This window comes from Eurosta solidaginis, chromosome 3 (genome assembly GCF_040869045.1).
Source record: "Eurosta solidaginis isolate ZX-2024a chromosome 3, ASM4086904v1, whole genome shotgun sequence".
Taxonomy (NCBI): domain Eukaryota; kingdom Metazoa; phylum Arthropoda; class Insecta; order Diptera; family Tephritidae; genus Eurosta; species Eurosta solidaginis.
In genome coordinates, this window is record NC_090321.1 from 147,665,450 (window position 1) to 147,685,370 (window position 19,921).

The 19,921-nt window shown below is 36.9% G+C and overlaps 1 protein-coding gene and 1 long non-coding RNA gene across 10 annotated transcripts in view; one reads left to right on the plus strand and one right to left on the minus strand.

Moving 5' to 3' along the window:
• Mmp1 (Matrix metalloproteinase 1) overlaps positions 1-19,921 on the minus strand; it is a 422,620-nt gene that overhangs the window by 149,574 nt on the left and 253,125 nt on the right. The window lies entirely within an intron of this gene.
• Positions 4,736-18,343, plus strand: LOC137244350 (uncharacterized). Its single transcript, XR_010950919.1, has 2 exons — positions 4,736-4,866; positions 17,405-18,343. It is a non-coding gene; the product is annotated as an uncharacterized lncRNA (long non-coding RNA).

Sequence of the window (19,921 nt, forward strand, 5' to 3'; positions counted from 1 at the left end):
ATATCTATTTTTTGGAGGCTAACTTCGAAAAACGGAGATAGTACTTTGTTTACTTAAGCCTCAATCTCTACGAAAAAGTGGGTTTGTCCAATACCTAGAAAAAAAGTTGATTTTGTCGCATAGGGTTATTATTATAAATACGAAACTACAGGTTTGACTCACTTATTTACTTTGACTTCCCCTATTTCTGATATTTGGCATATCTTTATTAACTTCTCAATACAAACCCTGCAATTTTTCCTCCAAAAATATCATGCGTTTCAGGTCTAATAAATATTGAAAGTGCTATAACTTCTTTGCTTATTATTTTAGTAATATGGTTTCAAAGCAACATTTTCTTGAATTTTCAAGTACTTTCGTTTGGTAAGGAAACAAACATACATTAGGGGTGGTAAAATTATGTTAGCTGACCTAATCATGTGAAAACGACTTCACAGCTTAAAAGGACATTAAACGGAAATGTGAAGCTTCTTAAAGCCAAATTTAAAAATCGGGCGTCAAATAACCAAGTTACAACGAAAAAACCTTTTTGGCTGTATCTCGAAGGATAAAAAAAAATTTTAAAAAAATTTTCCGAAACCCTCACAACATAATCTTCAAATTTAGGGCGGACATTAGCAACTTTTTTTTTTTGTATGGGGACCAACCCAGTCTAATGTGTAGTATACACCAACGCGTAGCAAGCACGAAAGCAAATTATTTATTGATTTGATTTGATTTAATTTATATTTCAAATTTTATCCTAAACAAAATTCTTCAAAAATCATTTTGGGAAAACGAGATTGAGAACGCCGTGGTATGAATAAGATTTAATAGTTGTCCGAATATAAATTCGTCGTTCTGTGATAATGGATAAACGTGTCAAAACTTTTTAACTGAAGGCGCAGATTCCATTAAGAAGCATTTCTTAAGAGTATTTTGACAGGTGGATGAGTAATTATTATATAACCTAATTAATTTTGCACGTTTTTTGAGCTTTCGCTGTTCAGATTTGTGAAACTCCTGTGAGGAGGTCCTCGCAATCTGGGTTCGCTTGTTTCAAATACTAAGTAAAAAGGAATCTGTAAATTTTTGCTGCTCTCTCAATATACCGTACAAATATAGTTTTCAGCCGGGCAGGGGAACAGCGGATGGTTTTGTTTGAAGGACCTCACCTAAACTGAATTTGGTACATAAAACTGTATTTATATTTTAGTTCCTCAAATGTGTTAGAACCTACCGTTAGGCAAACTATGCTAACTTAAATAATTAAATACAAAAGCAAGAATTAGTCGATTATGAACTATTAAAGATATAATAATAAACTTTATTACAAACACAATTTAACAGTTTGGAACACTCTAATGTGTGCTTCAATTCAAAAAAGTTATAATTCATTTACCATTATATTATGTATCTTAAGTTCGCTTATTGAGTAAATAAATTCGATGCGGTTTGTATATATTCGTAACATCACGTTGTTGCTTTCATTTCAACAGTTTTTTCAAATATAAATGGCTCGTACTTACATACGTAACTACATACATAAACAGGGTAAGCACTTTGCACTTTAGAATACAATAAATACTGACATGAAAATAGGTGAGAGTTGCCCTCAGTTATTGCTGTTGTCAAAGAAATCGCCTTTATTTCCAAAAACAAATCCAACATGAAAAAATCTGGATTACACATCTTAAAAGGCCAGAAACACATTAGGGTAATTCTCTCAATCTAGGAAACGTAGTAAATGAAAAAAATATCCCCCGTGTTCTGGAACAAATTTATAACTTAAACAATTAATGTCTTTTTTATCTGATTCTGCAATTAGCGTCAAAAGTGAAATATAAAATGTATATACAATGGATTCAAAGCTGCCGCGCACAGAAAATTATTTTTTAGTTGAAACTTCAGTCTCAACAGTTCGCAGAAGTAATCCAAAAACGCAAAAGAAATTTTATTTTTCATACAGTTTTATTATAACCAGAGCTGCTGAATCCTTATACACTTATAGCACTTTTGTATTGAAAAATAAGCACACCTACAAATTCATAATTTGAATATAAAAAAAAAAGTTTTTGCCGACCTTTGTTGTATATAATACACTGTTTTTCTGCTGGCTCGTGATCTTAATAAAAACACAATTGTTTAAAACTCCGCGTCACACAGGACGGACGTGAAATTGAATTCTACGCTGAAGATGGTTACCGTGGAGAAACCGAAATATATTGGTATAAAAACAATTGCCTTTTTATTAAGATTTCGAGCCAGCAGAAAAACAGTGTATTATGTAAAAAAAAATGTATAGCACTCGCATATAAATTCGATTCATATGAAAGTGCCTTCATTTTATATGAAAATGCAAAGAAAAAGCTCTTCCATATGAAGCCAAGGCACTTCGGTATAATATTCAAATTTACACTAAAAAATTTACAACAAAAATTTTTTCAAAAAATAATTTTTTTTTAATTTATAAAAGTTTCAGTGTATATATAATTTTGTTTATGTATTGTGATTTACACTTCAATATAAACATGTTTCAACAGCCTTGATTATAACAATGAGAATCAAAGACAGCTATGTCCAAGGCGAATTCAGTACCAGGTGTTTTTATCCCAACAGTTGATTGCTTCTTCTTGATTATTTTCCATACAACACCTTGTACAACAATATGTCAGTTAATCGAAATCAATTGAAATTTTATTTTGTCAGCTTTTAACAATTAAATGGAAAACTTTCTACGTTTTCTATGGTTTCTAGACAGGGTTAATACCCCTATTATTTGTTTATTTATCAAATAATTTAGATTTTGGTTTTTTTAAATTTATTTTTTACATCAAAAATAATGCACATTTTGCATAATTTCCAAAAATTGGACAGAAACACATGCGTGTTTTTGTTTTTCCTGTACTTTTTTAGCCATTTATCGGACTTCAAAGAAACTTCGATGAGTTCTGTAAGAATATGGAAAAAAGTTGTAGGGCATAGGAATGAAGCGAAGCATGTAAAAGAGATGACAGAAACACTGTTGGATTTGTAGAGAAGAATTAAGCTTCTATAAGAGCTTAGAAAACTCATATATTCGTTAAATTCAAAATTATTCAGACTGGGCAAGGCAAGACTATTTGGCCTGATGGTCAGGATATCCAGCCCCAGCCGGAAACCGCTCCAACAGGCTCTTGAAAAGACACTAATAGATCCCGATGTATCTTGTATCATATATATGTACATATACAAAAGTCGGTCACGCCATGATCATATCTCTGGTCATAAACAATAATTTCCCGAGTCCCATCTAAAAGGATAGGACTTGGGCGATTATTGTTTGTGGCCACAGATATATATAATAGAAAACATGTATTTTATGCTAAGAAAACCTTGGCTTTAAAAAGTCGATTTGGACTTTGACTAAAAACAGAAATACTAATCAACTTGCATTCAAACTAATACATTCTTAAATTCAGCAACTTCCTTTGATCTCTTTAAGATTAAGTAATCTTGGGATCTCGCTTTACATACTTAACACCGCTGTGTCCGGAAAAAGTCGTCACTATCTTCTTATTTTGGTCAACAAGAAACTTAAATGGCTCCCAAAACCTAGTTTTTATGCTTTCGATAGGTAGCTGGAGTGCTTTTCGTCACCGATCTCCACAAAAAGTCAGTACATTTGTGTGCCAACTCTATATAGATTGGGAAGGAAAGAAAAAGAAAATAATGGGAAGAAAATGAAAGAGGGGGAAGGAAGAAAATTATGGAAACGGAAGGGGTTAACACCGTTACCTTCAGCAGAACAAGAATGCAATATCCCTAGGAAGACTTCATTCACTCCTGCTCAACTTTAAGCAATGGATGTTCCGCAAACATCCAAACCACCTTAAGGGCATGCCTGTCTTAAGATGCTACTGTAATCAGCAGACCCCAAGTAACAAGGGGATCATAAAAATCACTCTCGTGGCAGTCGGGCTAGTACCAGAAGATGGTAACAATTCCGCAGAACTCCCCTAAAAGTACGAGTATAACAAGAACGACAATCGGATAAGAACTTGCATTGGCAACTATATAAATACATATGTAAGCTTGACTAAGAGCAACATATATATGCTTTACTCATAATAGTCGGAAATATATATATTGCAAATATGCAAAATATGCGTTTAAATGATGTTAGATTCATATACGCGATATCGTACAAAATAAACTAATTGCAGCTATTCATGACGCAACCGATAATCCGAATCCGCTACCAATCGACGAAAAACGGTAACAAGCCCTTGAAAATATTAACCACGAACGACAAAAATGGAAACGTAGGTTCGACGATAAGCATCGTACTCCGACAATGTACACTGAAGGTAGCCGCGTAGTTATTGAGAACGAGCCAGGAGCAACTGGCGAATCGAGAAAGCTTAACCCCAAGTTTCGCGGTCCATACGTTATTACCCGAAACTTGGGAAACGACCGATACCTCATAGAATATATTTCTGGTATCAAAATAACAAATCGCAAATTCTGCTCAATAATTAGTACCGACGCAATAAAGCCCTGGTGTCGCAGTGCACCCGAACTTGACGAATACGACGACGATGACCCTGATCAAATGGATGCCGGTTTGGAGTTGGGAAGGGCCGAGTTGTCAGCCGACATGGCAACTCTAACCAATTAACGCATTTTGACAAGAGAAATAAAATCGAAGAAATGAGTGAGAAGAGCAGTCTGTCGCGAGCACTCAGAACGAAACGTCGTATTTAACACAATCATAATTCGCTTAAAATACATTAAAGTGTATATTAATCATTTCTAATAATTAGTAAATCTAATAGTAATACTTTCCTAATTTAACAGTAAATAAAATAGCGTGCGTCTAATTAATTATTCGGAACCCTGACAAACGTAAGTAAGCCCCGTAAGCGTGTTAGCACCTATTCGTGATAATTGGGAGAATTTTTTTTAAATTGGCGGTGCTACGTCTTTATTTCGATCAAGCATTACACAACATTTCTAGAGCCTCAAAAAAAATTAATTCCTCGTAACAAAATTTGATACACATGTTAGGCTTATAACAAGAAGTATTTCTAGTAAAAATGGCCTACATCAAATATCAAGATTCTAGGTATATTAATTACTAAAAAATAAGGGTTTCTGTGTTTTCCAAAATTTTATATATATAAAAAGTGGGCATGGTAATCATCCGATTTCGCTCATTTTAAATAGCGATGAGAGATGAGTATACCAAATCTCAATAAGATATCTCAATACTTACTCAAGTTGTCGTGATCATAGACAGACGGACGGACGGACATGGCTAAATCAATTACTTTTTCCATCCTGGGCATTTTGATTTATGGAAGTCTATATTTATCTCGATTCGTTTATGCCGTTACGATCAACCGTTATGTCACCAAAGTTCATAATATTAAAACATATCGAAAGCTTCAAGTTTTACGTAAATAAATATACATATATAATAAACACCAGCGTAAATCCAACTTCGGTTAAAACCGGACATAGACTCCCTTCCTTTTTTGGGAATACTTTGTATTTAAAATATTCTTCAGCAGGGTTAGAACATTTATTTATCTAAAATGAACTGTACAATTGAAACTCAAGCAATATTTTCTGAAATGAAGTTCTTCTTTTATTCAGCACACTCGAGATAATGATATAACAACCATATACAAATAGTCAAAAAAACCTTTCTTTCAAACCCACTTATTGCTGGTTCAATCTTCTATCGACCAATCCAAAGATTCGAGTCGTCGGGGCTTCGATTTACAGAAAAGATCGGTTATTTCTTCAATGTCCGTTTCTATTTCTTTGTGGACGTTCCCTAGTGCCAGACCAGTCAGTCGATTTTCAGTCATATTGACTCTCAAATAAATCTTCAAGCGCTTTAAAACAGAAAAAGAACGCTCTGCGGTCGCTGATGTCACGGGGATAGTCGCAAGTATTTGCAACAGTGTCGCCACGTTTGGAAAAAATGAAGAAAAGTGTGCTGATTTAATGATTTTCAGGGCATCAGTAGCTGTTTGAGCACTCTTGAATGGTTCACTTTTGCAATGGTTATGCCACAATAAAATCTCATTTTTCAGCACTGTCTCATTGTGCTGGTGAGATCTTCTTTATAAACTTAAGCAGCAAGTACAATTTCTTCAATCGTTACTCCTACAGAGTATGCTGGAATCAGTCCCTCCAGAGGCAATATCTTCAAACATTCACCTTTGAACCTTGACGTCAATGAAGAAATCATGTAGTCCAGGAAAGGGTAGTAAATTGTAGCTCTGTAAGTACAATGTCAACGAATCATTCACCCCTATTAAAAACGTAAATAAACGCATTAAATCAACAAGAACTCACCGTGCTTTTGCCGACCACAAATGCGGGGAATTTCGAGTTTGATTCCCAATTCACATGCTTTTTCCTCGGCTCTTTTGAAGACTTCATATAACTATGTTTCGTCTTCATTCGTCTTGACAAAAATCTTGATTATATGATCAATTTTGCAAAATGCACGTAACTCGCACATATGATACCTCAACCTTGCACGTAATGACTTAGTTCGAACGGAGGGGGGTCACCCTTGCATTCGCTTAATATGGTCTTGCCAGCGTAGCCGGTCTGTTTTAATTCGCTGGACTATGTTGATGTCTGCGTAAAGCACGTGCGGCTCATCATTAAATCTTTCCAAAAACTTTTTTTTCAGTGTCCATGCTTTTGTACCATGTATCGGAACGTGCAAGATAAGTTACTTGTAGAAAATGTTTTTTTGTTTAACGAGAGAGGACCTTCACAGTCCAGAAGTGATTTTTCGCCGGATTTTCAAGCTGACATTGTTGTATGTGTTAATGCTGACTCACAATATATGCTTCAACCTATGGAAAAAAGAGTTTTTGGCCCCTAACTCAAAATGTCTACTCTAAGTATGCAGTTCTTGAATACACAACGTGACCTAGAATTTAGGAATGACAGCAGTACCTAAATTTTCACTGTCAATTTTATTGTAAAGTATACGAGCCGGACCCGTGCGCATCTTGCGCAACAACAGAAAAGTCTCATATAAAATATCAACAGAAATCAGCTGTTCTATCAATCAAACATCTATAAACTTACTATAAACGCTGCCTTCTGGCGAATCCTAGCAACTGCCGGTCATGCAGTGTTAGTTCTAATCAAATATTCACAATAGTGCCATAGTACAAATAGATTTCTTTGTGTGCTCACAACAGTGTATTTTTAACAAATTATTTTAATAAAATATAGCTAAACAAAAGTACTACGACTAATAATGCCCAAAGCTCGCTAATAGCATGAATCCCCATCTTTACACTCAAAACTTTATTTATAGATTTGGATTCCAAATAAGAGAGAAAAAGGGACCTGTTCATAACAGCAGCAATTAGAAATAATATATAAGATTAGAGAAAAATTACAAAACTTCGCAACGGACAGAGATGTAAAGCTATAGAGACGGACAGCAGTAGAAATTTTCAAACTGGCAGTAGGTAATTCACCTACTTAAAGATTTCTAAAAAACGCGGTGTTTTGGTTAAAATTTCACAAAAAGTTATTGAAAACCTTAAAAAAGTTAAAATGTGATTATTATATCAAAAAAAAAAAAAAAAAAAAAAAAACATTTTCTAGCATTGGAATTGACGAATTTCATTCTACATTTCCCCAGTGGTGAATTACCTACCCGCGATTGGATGGTTTACTGCTTCCCACTATTCGTTCTGTTGGCGGTTCTCTTTACCTTTACCCAAGATGTGAAGGATACATTCAGGCGAGTTCTACAGGACAAGTTTTGTAACACTGGATATTATTGTACATTGGCTATGCATTAGGTCTTATGTACAGGGAAGGTTTCGGAGACTATCTGATTTATATCGGAGAATACTTTGGGGTCAAAAAATCACAACGATAACCAAATAAACTCAAATCCTTGTTCACCCGGCCCTTCCAACCGAAAGCCGCGCCAGTGTAATGACTTTGTTGTAATTCGTTGCAGGAATAGAGCTCTTAAAGCTCATCATTAAATTTTCTTCTTTCTTATTATTGCTTACACCATTTCTCGCTGGAGCTTGTATGTTACCGAAAATATATACGAGTATGAATAAAAGTAAGTTTTATGCAAATCGGTTACAAATGTTAATAATGAGATTTGATTGAAGCTTTTTATAGCTAGACCTTAACGTTTGGCCAACTTTGGCTTATTGCCAAAGGCTGTGTAAATTTAGTCAAGCTAGTTGTGTAAATATTACAACTGATTTTCAAATGCTTACATATTTTCGTATGTACATATTCGCTTTACTTATAAAGAAACATTCCAAGATTGATGGTAAACTTGACTTCTGCTATCAGTAAAGGCCTTCATCGTCTACCCGTTTAAAAATCTATACACATTTGGAGGTACTGAAGTAAATACATGTATATAAATGAGAGTGAAGAGGGCCCCGATTCCTCTCCTTGGGACTTAAAGTACTTGGAGTACCCCATATCAACAGCTAGCGCTCGATAACTAATCAAGAGAAGATCATCAGATTTTGGAGAACCAAAACTATTCAAAATGCCAGTACCACGTCATGTCCTTTTCGAAGTTTTTCGAGCTTCTAGTTTTAAGTTTATTTTTTTTGCTTATGTACTGTGAAAATGCCTGTCCCTCTACATCCTTTTAAAATTTCATTTATTAAAATTCGGATTTCGTAAGACTGGCGTTACTTTTATTTTTCCAAAATGTCTCAATTTATAGCATTTTGTAAAGAACTGGTTGGGACTTGATTTTTGTACTGATAAGCTTTGAATAAACCGCTGCTTGATAGCGTAAACTATTACTGAAAGAAATGAAAAGGTGTGTCACAAAATTCTCATTACCACGTTATGTTTCTGATATGTCCAGTAGTATTTTGGGAAACAGTTTAGTGATGTATGTGTATAATATTCGTCTGACCATATGTTACCGCTAAAGAACATGACCGAAATCCGTCAATTAAAAGTCAAAAATGTCAGCAAAATCACCATAATTTGAAAATATAAATTTGAAATTTTTTGTTTAACTGAGGAAAGCAAATTTTAATTCAGTAGGTAATAACCAAATATATTGTAACGAATTTAGGGCAATTCCGCTTATTTGCAACCTTCTACTAACGTTCGAATCACTAAATTGTTGAATAAATAACTCCACTATTCAATAATGCAAAATGGCCTTGAATAAAGTACTTAACAATAACACTTCTACTGCTCAACAGATAGCGTGCTTAAATCAAAACTGATTTGTCACGCCTCAGCTGCTGGTGCTTTTATACTTTTTGGTTTCCTCGTGGACATATTTCTAGGCGTTTCTGTTTTTAGAATTTGCGACCAGCTATAAAATTCCCAGCTATAACATAACTACAGATGCACGTTATAGCTTCTCATATACGCGTGTACATGTGAGTGATACTTCCATAGATAATAGCCTACTTTTGGGAAGATCTCAGATAAGATATATGCATGTGTTTGTGCGTCTCTCTCCGCTGCGTGTACGTACATACGTGAAGACATAATGATTGATTCGTTTATGTAGATACAAGTGACTGCCTGCTTTATTGTTGTTGTGGCTTCATTTACATAGCATCAGACTAGTGATGTGAGTATCACTTAGTGTCACTAATATTCGTTACAATATAAAGAGTAGCAATATCTAATCCAAGCGAAGGTACCCTCTTCAAGAATAAAATAATGCAACTCAGTACCAAATTGCAAAAATGGGAGACGAGATATATGGGCTATTGTACATTGCTTTTGGCGCTTTAAGCAAAATCTATACAAAATTCACGTTTTCTGAATGTGCAATGGATCGTAGACTTTTTTAGTATCTAAGTATGTATGTACAAACATGAGAAAATGAAAATAAAAATATTTTTGATCTCTTTAATATTTTGAATTTTCAGATAACGATTGACTTTTTCTAGAGAGCAGCTCATATACCAATCGAAAGGTCTATATTTAATCTCTAGAAAACCGTTAAGAAATTTAAGTCAATTTATAGCCAACTATGTGATAGGTCTGAGGTCCGGGTTTTAACGAATTTTGGTTTTGTTTGGCAAATGCTCGTGTGTCTCCTAGGACACCCATCAAAAAAAATCAGGATAATTCAACCTGAACTTGTTTGAAGCACACTGTGCATTTTCTGCATTGATTTTTCGAAAATAGTAAACTTTACAACTTGATTTCTCAACATTTCATTCACATTCATGTGCTACTAGGTATATTGTTTTAATTTGAATAAACACATTTTCCTAGCAAAGGTAAGTCATAGACATGATCAAATCACAAGAGATTTGCTCGGCTGACAAAATGTTTGACAATTGCAGCCATCTTGCTGGCAAATCAAATTGACATCCATTAACTGTGTTGTTTTTTCGCAAATGTAAGATAAATTTTTGTAGTAGAAATAGGAGGCAAACAATTTTCAATTGCCCGATGCAGGCTGAACTTCATAATTCCTTGGTAATACTTTTTTCGATTCATTGATAAATTCATTGAATAAACCTGGATCTATTCGTGGGACTGAACAAATGAAATTTGTATGAAAACTAAACCTACGAACATACGAAACCTAAATCTAAATTTAAACTCATGGTTGAACGTCAAAAACTGGAAAAGAAAATCGACTAATTTAAAAATAGCATTAGAAATACTATAAATACATACTGTAATGTAATGTTTTACTCATTGAGTGTGTTATCTTATTCATTCCGTATGTTCGTTACGTTCGTCTCTATTTACATAGGTATTTATGGAATCGTTTTTGTATTTGGAATATTTATATACTTATTTAGAACATTCGGACCTCGTGACATAGTATCAAACGAACGTGCTCAGAGTATTCCAAATTAACGTTTATCCGGAACGATTACATGAATACTTAATCAGAAGAGAGCTTTTCGAAGTTTCAGAGCATATAGGTAAATAAATGCTGTGTAGCAAGACAGCACATAAGTTCACTCTTCTTTCAAGGCTGGAATATAAAGTTGTCAGACAATCAGCCATTTTTTGTGAGCTCATTGCGACTGCTGACTCAAGTTCTCTGCCGGCTCGAAATCGCCCTACCTCAAAATATTTTTCGTAAATTCCAATTTCAGGATTTGTCCCAAAAGTGCCCTATATCTGCCGTCAGAATGTATTGAATTTATGCTCATTTAGGGGGTTTTGAAACAAATTTTGAGATAGAGTATTTTTGAATAAAATTCTGAAATTCGGCGTTCTTCAATCAAACTCTGAAATAACGATCAAAGCAATATAACTTTTTAACATTTCTCAAAATATTTAGTAAAAACTGAATATTTCCCCAAAACCTGGTAGCATTTACAAAATTAGTATCACTACTAATATACTACTAAAGGTAGTTTTCTAATACAGTTTTCGCTGAAGGGGATTGAATTAATCCCCGATCTCCGTACTTAGTAAAAGCAATCCCTCCTAATTTTTAATATTATTGCCTTTATAAGAGAACAAACCTATCATGAGTCATAGGTATCTTTTGCGCCCCAAAGTATTTTCTTTACAAGCATTATTCAAACAAAACGTTTTCTTACCTCGCCGTCTACCCTTCTAAGGAGCAAGCCACTTCCAGTCCCATTAGCAAATTAAATTCAATAATCGAACATGTTAAGTTTACTATTTATACTTGTAGAGTACTTCGAATTGTTAGTAAAATGCGGTACTAAGCTTATTTAGGTTAAACATAGTAAGGACATCTCTAATGCAAGTAAGTATGATATCTGTGCAACAAGCAATAATGCAAGCACAACAAGTACATGTATAATTAGATTCATATACTATATGTATGTACGTAAGGTGACCTAAGTAAGTCAAATATGAATGCTAGGTAAATAAGCGGACATACATATGAAAATATATACATAAATAGCGTATTCACATGGCCGAAAACATGCAACGTAGGAAGTTGAATGCTAAATTTCCTGTTTTCCATGAGAGTAACAACTAATACTGCTATATAGTAAATATCTGTGTAATATAAATAGAATTTCTAAATATGTACATCATATGCTTGTATTTTTTGTCTTCTAAAAGAATTGAGCTGTCAAACTGTTTTGTAAATTATATTTTAGCAGGAGTTGTATCTTTGCAAGTTCTAGAAAATCATTAAAACAAGTTTTTGTTAGACCTTTTGATAGACCGTTTATTTAAATAATAAGCACTGAAACAAGACTTAAATTTATGAATTGTATTATTTTATTAAAAAATTAATTTCGTGACATGCTTTCTCACGAGCTACTGCCCTTTAAGGAATTTTCATTAGGACTCTGCGTATAATCTTCCACCTTATACTAGTCGGTTAAAGCTTATCAATCTTCCAACTCTCGCAAGTTGTACAGAAATGCTAGGCGCACTATTTATGGCTAAACTACTGAACGGGCTGATTCTAACCCCTTTCTTTTGAACGAAGGAAACTTCAATGTCCCATCACGAGCGTCAAGACAATACAAACCTCTTCTTTTCAGGCAGTGCAGAACTAATTTCGAATTTATTAAACCTTTTCGGTGTTTGTGTCATGATTTTAATTCTCATTCGAATTCATTTGATATAACGAATTCCCTTTTTACTATAAAGGAAACTGTCCTATCCTATCTTAAAAAAAAAAAATAAAAAAAAATTCTTTATATGCTAAAAGTGTTCACTTATTTTGCAATGTACTATGTATATGTGTAATTTCCAACTATTATGTATAATACTCGGGTTACCCCCTTTATCCCCAAATCAAAATCCCCAAAATCAAAATCCCATAATCAAAATCCCCAACACGAAATTCCCATTTTCTGTGTGAAAAACATTCAAATTAGGTTTAAAATCGCCGCGATTTGAATGTTTTACGCACAGAAAAAGGATAGTTATGTTTATTCTATTTCCAAATTAACACTTCAATATTGATGATTTCACAAATATTTAATGGGCACATTAAAGAAAATACAGTGCAACGCAATAACTTATAAATACAATTAATACAGTATTTACATAACAAACAAATTCAAAATTCATTGCATTGCAGATAAACACCGTAACATTTTTTTTGTTTTTATAAATTATAAATACATATGTACATACATATATTTTTATGTATAAATTACATTACAAAACCCTGCCAGCAGTTTTCTGATAATTTTATCATCTATCGCCAAGAAGTAACTAATTCGATACATTTTGCAATTAATGAGGCGATAGAAATTAATTTGACCAATAAAACTTATACTTTAACGGTATTTTTTCTCGAAGAAGATATTTTGGTGATGGAGATGTGTAGGGTTTTGAAATTTCCTTTTTTTCAATTATTTTGAGAACTTTTGCAGTTTGCTTTCGTATTCAATAGCTATATTAATGATATTATGCTAATTTTGCAATATATTCTCATCGTGGGTTCACTACCAGATCTACGTTTTTCTTTTAAATTTTTTAATAGTTTTTCACAGTATTTTGAATAATAAATTTATAAACCAAAATTGAATAAACATAAACTGAAATTTAAATCCGTGATCTGGCATTGAACCGACGACTTTTGCACAGTAGTTGAAGACCTAAGCATCTGTGCCACTGATGTACATAAGAAGTTGTTGTCAAATTCGCAATATAACGTTGACATGGTTAGAACAGAAAGAAGATATGAAAACACAATGCAAATAGAACGTATACCGTTCCCCATCATATTACTTTATGCTTATAGTCATACTTACATATATATAAATGCGTAATTATGTGTATACGCGTCAGAAATTTACTTTATGATTTAATTAAAATTTGTGTGATTTTATGTTCGAGGTTTTTTGATATTTCCTCAAAAAAGGTTTGGGGATTTAGCCCCAAAAAAACGCGCGGATTTTGTGTTGGGGATTTTAAATTTGGGGATTATGTATTTGGAATATTTGTTTTACCTGGGGATTCTGTGTTTGGTTATTATTTTTTTTTTCTGTAGTTGAGCAGTTTTAGATCTCGACTCAGCAAACCTCCGCCTATCAACAACTCGGCAAAAACAAAATCCGTGCGTCATGCGGATGCGCCCCTCGTGTCGATTGGGCGTTCTTTGGAGGTATTAATCCGCTGGGCTTATTATTATTATTATTATTATTATTATTATTATTATTTTTTTTTCTTTTTCGTGGAAGGAGGAAATGCTTTATGCACTAACCGGGTTGTTAAGCCTCGGTGCTACTCTCTGTAGTAGCGAGCCTCTCCGAGTGTAGGACTCCCTTTCTTTTTGTTCATGGTCTACCTACTAAAACCTAACCTCCCACGGCCCGCGCATTTTCCGCACCTGGGACCGCGTTTAGCTTAACTTCGGGCACGGAAGCGCGCTACGTGAGCTCTTTGGCTACTCTCACGTTATTGGGCTAAGCAACCATCTTGCCGTTTAACGAGGAGAATATTCCTTGCATATCTGCTGATCATGTCCCATCTGCCATTTCCGCAGGTCATTTTATGGATGACACTGCCCGGGGATAGGTCGCCTAGTGTTACTTCCACTCTTCTTCGTTGCTGTGCGAAGTAATAGCATTCGAAAAAGGTGTGGCGTACGTCGTCTATGAGCCCACAGTATAAGCAATTCGGATTTTCAACCTTGCCCATCCTGTGAAGGTATTCCCGGAAGTAGCCGTGGCCACTTAAAAACTGTGTCAGGTAGAAGTCGACCTCTCCATGTGGCCGTTCTAACCATGGCTCCAGCTCGGGAATCAGTTCCCTGGTCCACTTGCCTGCAGTGCTGCAGCTCCATTGCTGTTGCCAGCGTCGGATAGAAACTTTTCGCGCCTGCGCGGCAGCAACATCTCTACGTACTTCTCCTCGGAGGTGGTAAATTGATTTCCTCTTCTCAGCGAGAAGATGTATCGGTATGGTTCCCGCAATAACAAGAACTGCGTCTGCGGATACCGTGCGGTAAGCTGAGGCAATTCGTAGCGCCCCTCTGCGTTGGACAGAAGTAATAGCTGCTCGATACTTTCGGAATTTCATTGCATCCGCCCAAATTTCTGCACCGTACAAGAGTATAGAATCCGAAGCGGAAGCAAGCAGCTTTCTTATACATGGCCTTGGCCCGCCTGTGTTTGCCATTAATCGACTTAAGTATCCTATGGTCCGTGCAGTTTTCTCACAGGCTCCTTGAAAGTATTCCGAGAAGGTTAGTTTGCTATCTAGCCTCACCCCAAGGTATTTCGTGGAGCTGCGTGTTTGTACTTGTTGTTCTCCAACCATCATATTCGTAATGGTGGGAATTCGTCTCTTCGTGAGGATTACGATCTCAGTTTTCGCTGTCGCGAGCTGAAGTCCATGGTCACTCATCCATCTATTTACACTGCGCATTACTTGGTTTAATTTAAGCTGCGCCAGCTCGCAGTTCCGTGTTGTAATTACGGCAGCCACGTCGTCTGCGAAAGCGACAAGAAAAGCACTCTCTGGCATGTGCAAACGAAGGAGGCTGTCATACGAAGCATTCCAGAGGTCGGGACCTAACACCGATCCCTGGGCTGCTCCGCCTGTTATCCTCACCTTTCTCTGACCTTGGTTTGTTTCGTACGTGAGCCAGCGATCTTTTAGGTAGTCCCCTAATATGGCTAGTAGATAAGGAGGTACCTTGAAAGAGTGTTTCAGCGCATCGAGCATATCGTCCCACCTGCCGGAATTGAAGGCATTTTTCACGTCCAGCGTGACCAGTAAGACAACCGGCCTAACTTGGTGGCACGCGGTCTCGGCTTTCCTTACCGCATTTATAACCTCGGCTATGGCATCTATTGTGGAGTGACCTTTCCGGAACCCATGCTGCCGATGGGACAGACCACCTCCATCGTCAATGGCTGCTATCAGACGTTGTTTAAGGAGGCTTTCCATCATTTTCCCGGCCGTGTCGAGCATGCATAGTGGTCGAAAAGACGACGGGGAGTTCGGGTCTCCCTTGCCTTTCGGGATTAGCACGAGGTGCGCTGTCTTCCAACTTGTAGGAAAGATCCTGGCTTCCAGGCATTTGTTATACATGTGCAACAGCAACTCAGGACTGCTCTTAGCAGCCAGTCTTATTGCTTCAGCTGGTATCCCATCCGGTCCTGGCGCTTTACCGGGCTTCATTCTGTATAGGGCCGCTTTTAGCTCACCTTCACTGAACGGCTGCACGTCGTGGCCTTCGTGGGTGACGTGGTCACCCTCTCTGCTTGTGCGAGTGAGGAACAGAGCATCTTTCCCTCATCCATCGTTTGGTTCGGTGGGCGGAATTTCCCCATTACTATTTTATACCCTTTTCCCCAAAGATCACGATCAACTTCTTTGCAAAGCTTTTTCCAGCTATCAAGTTTGCTTTGCTTTATGGCGGCACAGAGAACCTTTTTTGCTCTTTTGTATGCCTCCGCATGCTCTAGCGCGTCAGGCCTGCTGCGTGCGCGAGTTGCCAGCCTTCGCTTTCTGTGGCATACCCTGCGTAGTTTGGCGATTTCGTGACTCCATCAGTGCACTTGTTTTTTACCTCTCCTAGGCCCTTTTCGTGGCATTGAGGTCTTGCATGCGTTGTTCAGGCAACGCATGGTGGCTTCTACCGTAGCGTTCGACGCTTCGGCACTATCGACTATCTGTCGTGTTTCGTTGTTTCGGGGCGGTCTCTCTGTCCGACTTTGCCCTGAGTCATTAAGATGGAAGGTGATGTAGTTATGGTCACTACCCGTGAGATCCTCCATCACCCTCCATCCAGCCGCCTTTGACAGCAGGTTTTCCGATACTAATGTAATATCAGGGATAGAGTGTCCAAAGCCTGGTCGCCGATATGTCGGGGTCGTGCCGGTATTCAGAATGACCAATCCGAGTCGGGCAGCCATTTCTAGCACTAGCCTTCCTCTGGAGTTAGTCTGGGGCATTCCCCACTCAACAGCCCTAGCATTGAAATCTCCAGCGACGACCACGTTACCGGTTTCCTCACGCAAATCGTCTTCGAGTAGTTCTAGCTTATCTTTAAACCCTTGAATTGGATCGTTTGGGGACAGGTAGCAGCTCACTAGTGTGGTATTATTATTATTATTATTATTATTATTATTATTATTATTATTATACTACCCTTCCTTCACTGTGTATGATGGTTGGCCTAGCTTTCTGTGCATTTGGCCTGCCATAAATAGATTAAAATAGAAACAGTGAAATGAACGGTATGTAGAGTGGTGCTATTTTCTTTAACTTTTTGTTGTGTAGCTCCAATGAAAACCAAATTTATTGCCGTTAGAAAAATATGAACCAAATTGAGAACTCAATTCAAAATGAAATATGTAATAATTCCACTTTTTAAAATACGTAATGATTCGCTTTTTTATGTATATAATACACATCTACTATTTTATTTCGATAAACTTAAATTTAAATTTTCTTCTGTCGTATGATGAAATGAAACTTTCTATACATTTACTCGCCCTTATAGAAAAGGCGTGTCATTTTATGCTAGATACGTGGATGACATAATATGCGTTTTAACTACTAATAACGAAGAGCTCGTACTGGAGTACCTCAACAAACAGCACGGCAATATAAAATTCACAATGGAAACCGAAAAAGACGGAGGAATCAACTATCTAGACCTCACGATAAATATTGATAAAGAAGCCAAAAGATTTAACTATGACATATTTAGAAAGTCAACGGCCACCGACGCAATAATACACAATACCTCAAATCACCATCATAAAAATGCAGCATTAAGGCACTTGGTACATGGACTTGAAAGAACACCTCTTACACAAGAGGCATATAAGAGAGAACTTGAGGTCATATATAATATCGCTGCAACAACGGATATAAAAAAGCACTAGTAGATAAGCTCAGAAGAACAAATGGAGAACCAAAAAGAAATAATGAAAAGGAAAATAATAGCTGGACGACTATGACATATACTGGAAAAGCAACATATAAATTGGCAAACTTCTTTAAAAAATACAACATTAACACAGCATTCAAAACATCGAACAATCTAGGGCGAAAACTAAGAACTAACATTAACCCAGAGGATCCGTTTAGCAGCCACGGCGTATACAAGCTTACCTGCGGATGCCAGCATAGTTACATAGGACAAACAGGACGGCAAAAAAGAACGAGGTTCAGAGAACATATTAGAGATTACAACAAAAAAATACGGAATCCAAACATTATACCTGAGTCTAACTTCGCGAATCACATGGTCGAGAATGAATGTTCCCCAGCAAACATCAATAAAACAGTTAGGGTTCTTCACATACAAGAAAAGGGCCGACGTCTCAACGTACTCGAAAACATGGAAATCTACAAACAGAAAACATTCGACGGTAGAATAGTAAACGAACAGATAAACACAATTTCTGACACAATATTCGAGCCTTTAAAACTTGTTTACAGGAAACAACTTAATCACATAGGTACAACAGACAAACACACAACAACAAATAAACACAAAACAATTAACACACCAAAACAAAAAACCGACAAAGAAGGTCAAACGACTAAAATCACAGATTTCTACCTACCCCAGTCAGCCACACAAATCGATTAGTAAACCACCCTCGGTTCTGAACGAACACACAGCACATACACATAACTAAATATACACAAACATCAATTTGACAATACCTGCTCATATACCTACGAACTATAAATACAGGACAAATGACAACAACAGATCAGAACGAAAATCGACACTGATGATGGCACAACGCCGAAACCGGTTTGTCTCAAAACCAAATTTGACAAGGGATGACGGAAAATCGTTCCAATATACATCATTTATCCACCCTGTCGGAAAATCAACCAAACTTATAGAAAAGGTGAATTCGGCTTATGATAAATATAAATAGCAGTTAAGGTCAGCCAGTTGTTCCAATAAGTTCGTGGATCAGCGAAATGTTGGTAGGTGAAACATGTAGTCATATGTACGTAGATTTGTATATGAATGGGAAAATATTTTGTTAAACTACAAAAAGCAAAATGTACTCATATGTATGAAACTAACGGGTGCTTATATTGTGTTTACTTTATTTCTTTAAACAGTTACCAAATACATGTCTATGTAGTTCTAGCAAGGCAAAGAACAAAGCATTAACGACCGCAACCAGGCTCGGTGCTTCGGGGCAGCTTGAGCGCCGACCATATGGCCATAGTAGTATAGCGTCCTCAGTCACAAGACGAACAGACTACATGATTCCCTACCTGCACTTTGAGGGAGATCTTAAGGCCACAATAGAGGTGGACGGTTGGCGCAAGGGTGCGCAAATGGCGGACGAGGCGATACATGTGTACACCGATGGTTCCAAAATAGTGGAAGGAGTAGGGTCTGCGGTATACTGCGCTGATCCGGAATTAAGCAGATCCTACAGGCTGCCGGATTACTGTAGCGTTTTCCAAGCGGAAATATTAGCCGTAACCAAAGCAGTAGAAACCCTGGAAGAGAATAGCTTAAGCTGCAACCGTGTTAACTTTTATATTGACAGTCAAGCAGCAATTAAGGCAATAATCTCGCATAGCACAGCATCTAAATGCGTGTTAGAGTGTAAGCAGTCTCTGGAGAGAATCGGGACAGGGAGAAGCATACATCTATATTGGGTCCCAGGGCATATGGGAATAGATGGGAATGAAAAAGCGGACGAATTAGCTAAAAAGGGCGCATCCCTTGAAGCTTGCTCCGTAGACGTCCCAATTAGATTGGGCGAGATTAAGCGAAGGCGAGAGGTGCACATGATCGACCAAGCAGAAAAGGCGTGGGTTCAAGCGCGGGGCTGTAAAGTGTCGAAGATTATGTGTAGGTCTTACAACCTTAGACTAACACAGTTGCTTCTATCATTAAAAAGAGAGGACTGTAGACTCATGACGGGTATTCTGACTGGACACTGCCTTCTGGCGTCACATGCCTTTAAATTAGGCTTGGTCAGTGATAGCAGGTGTAGGAAGTGCGGGTTGGAGGAGGAAACGATCG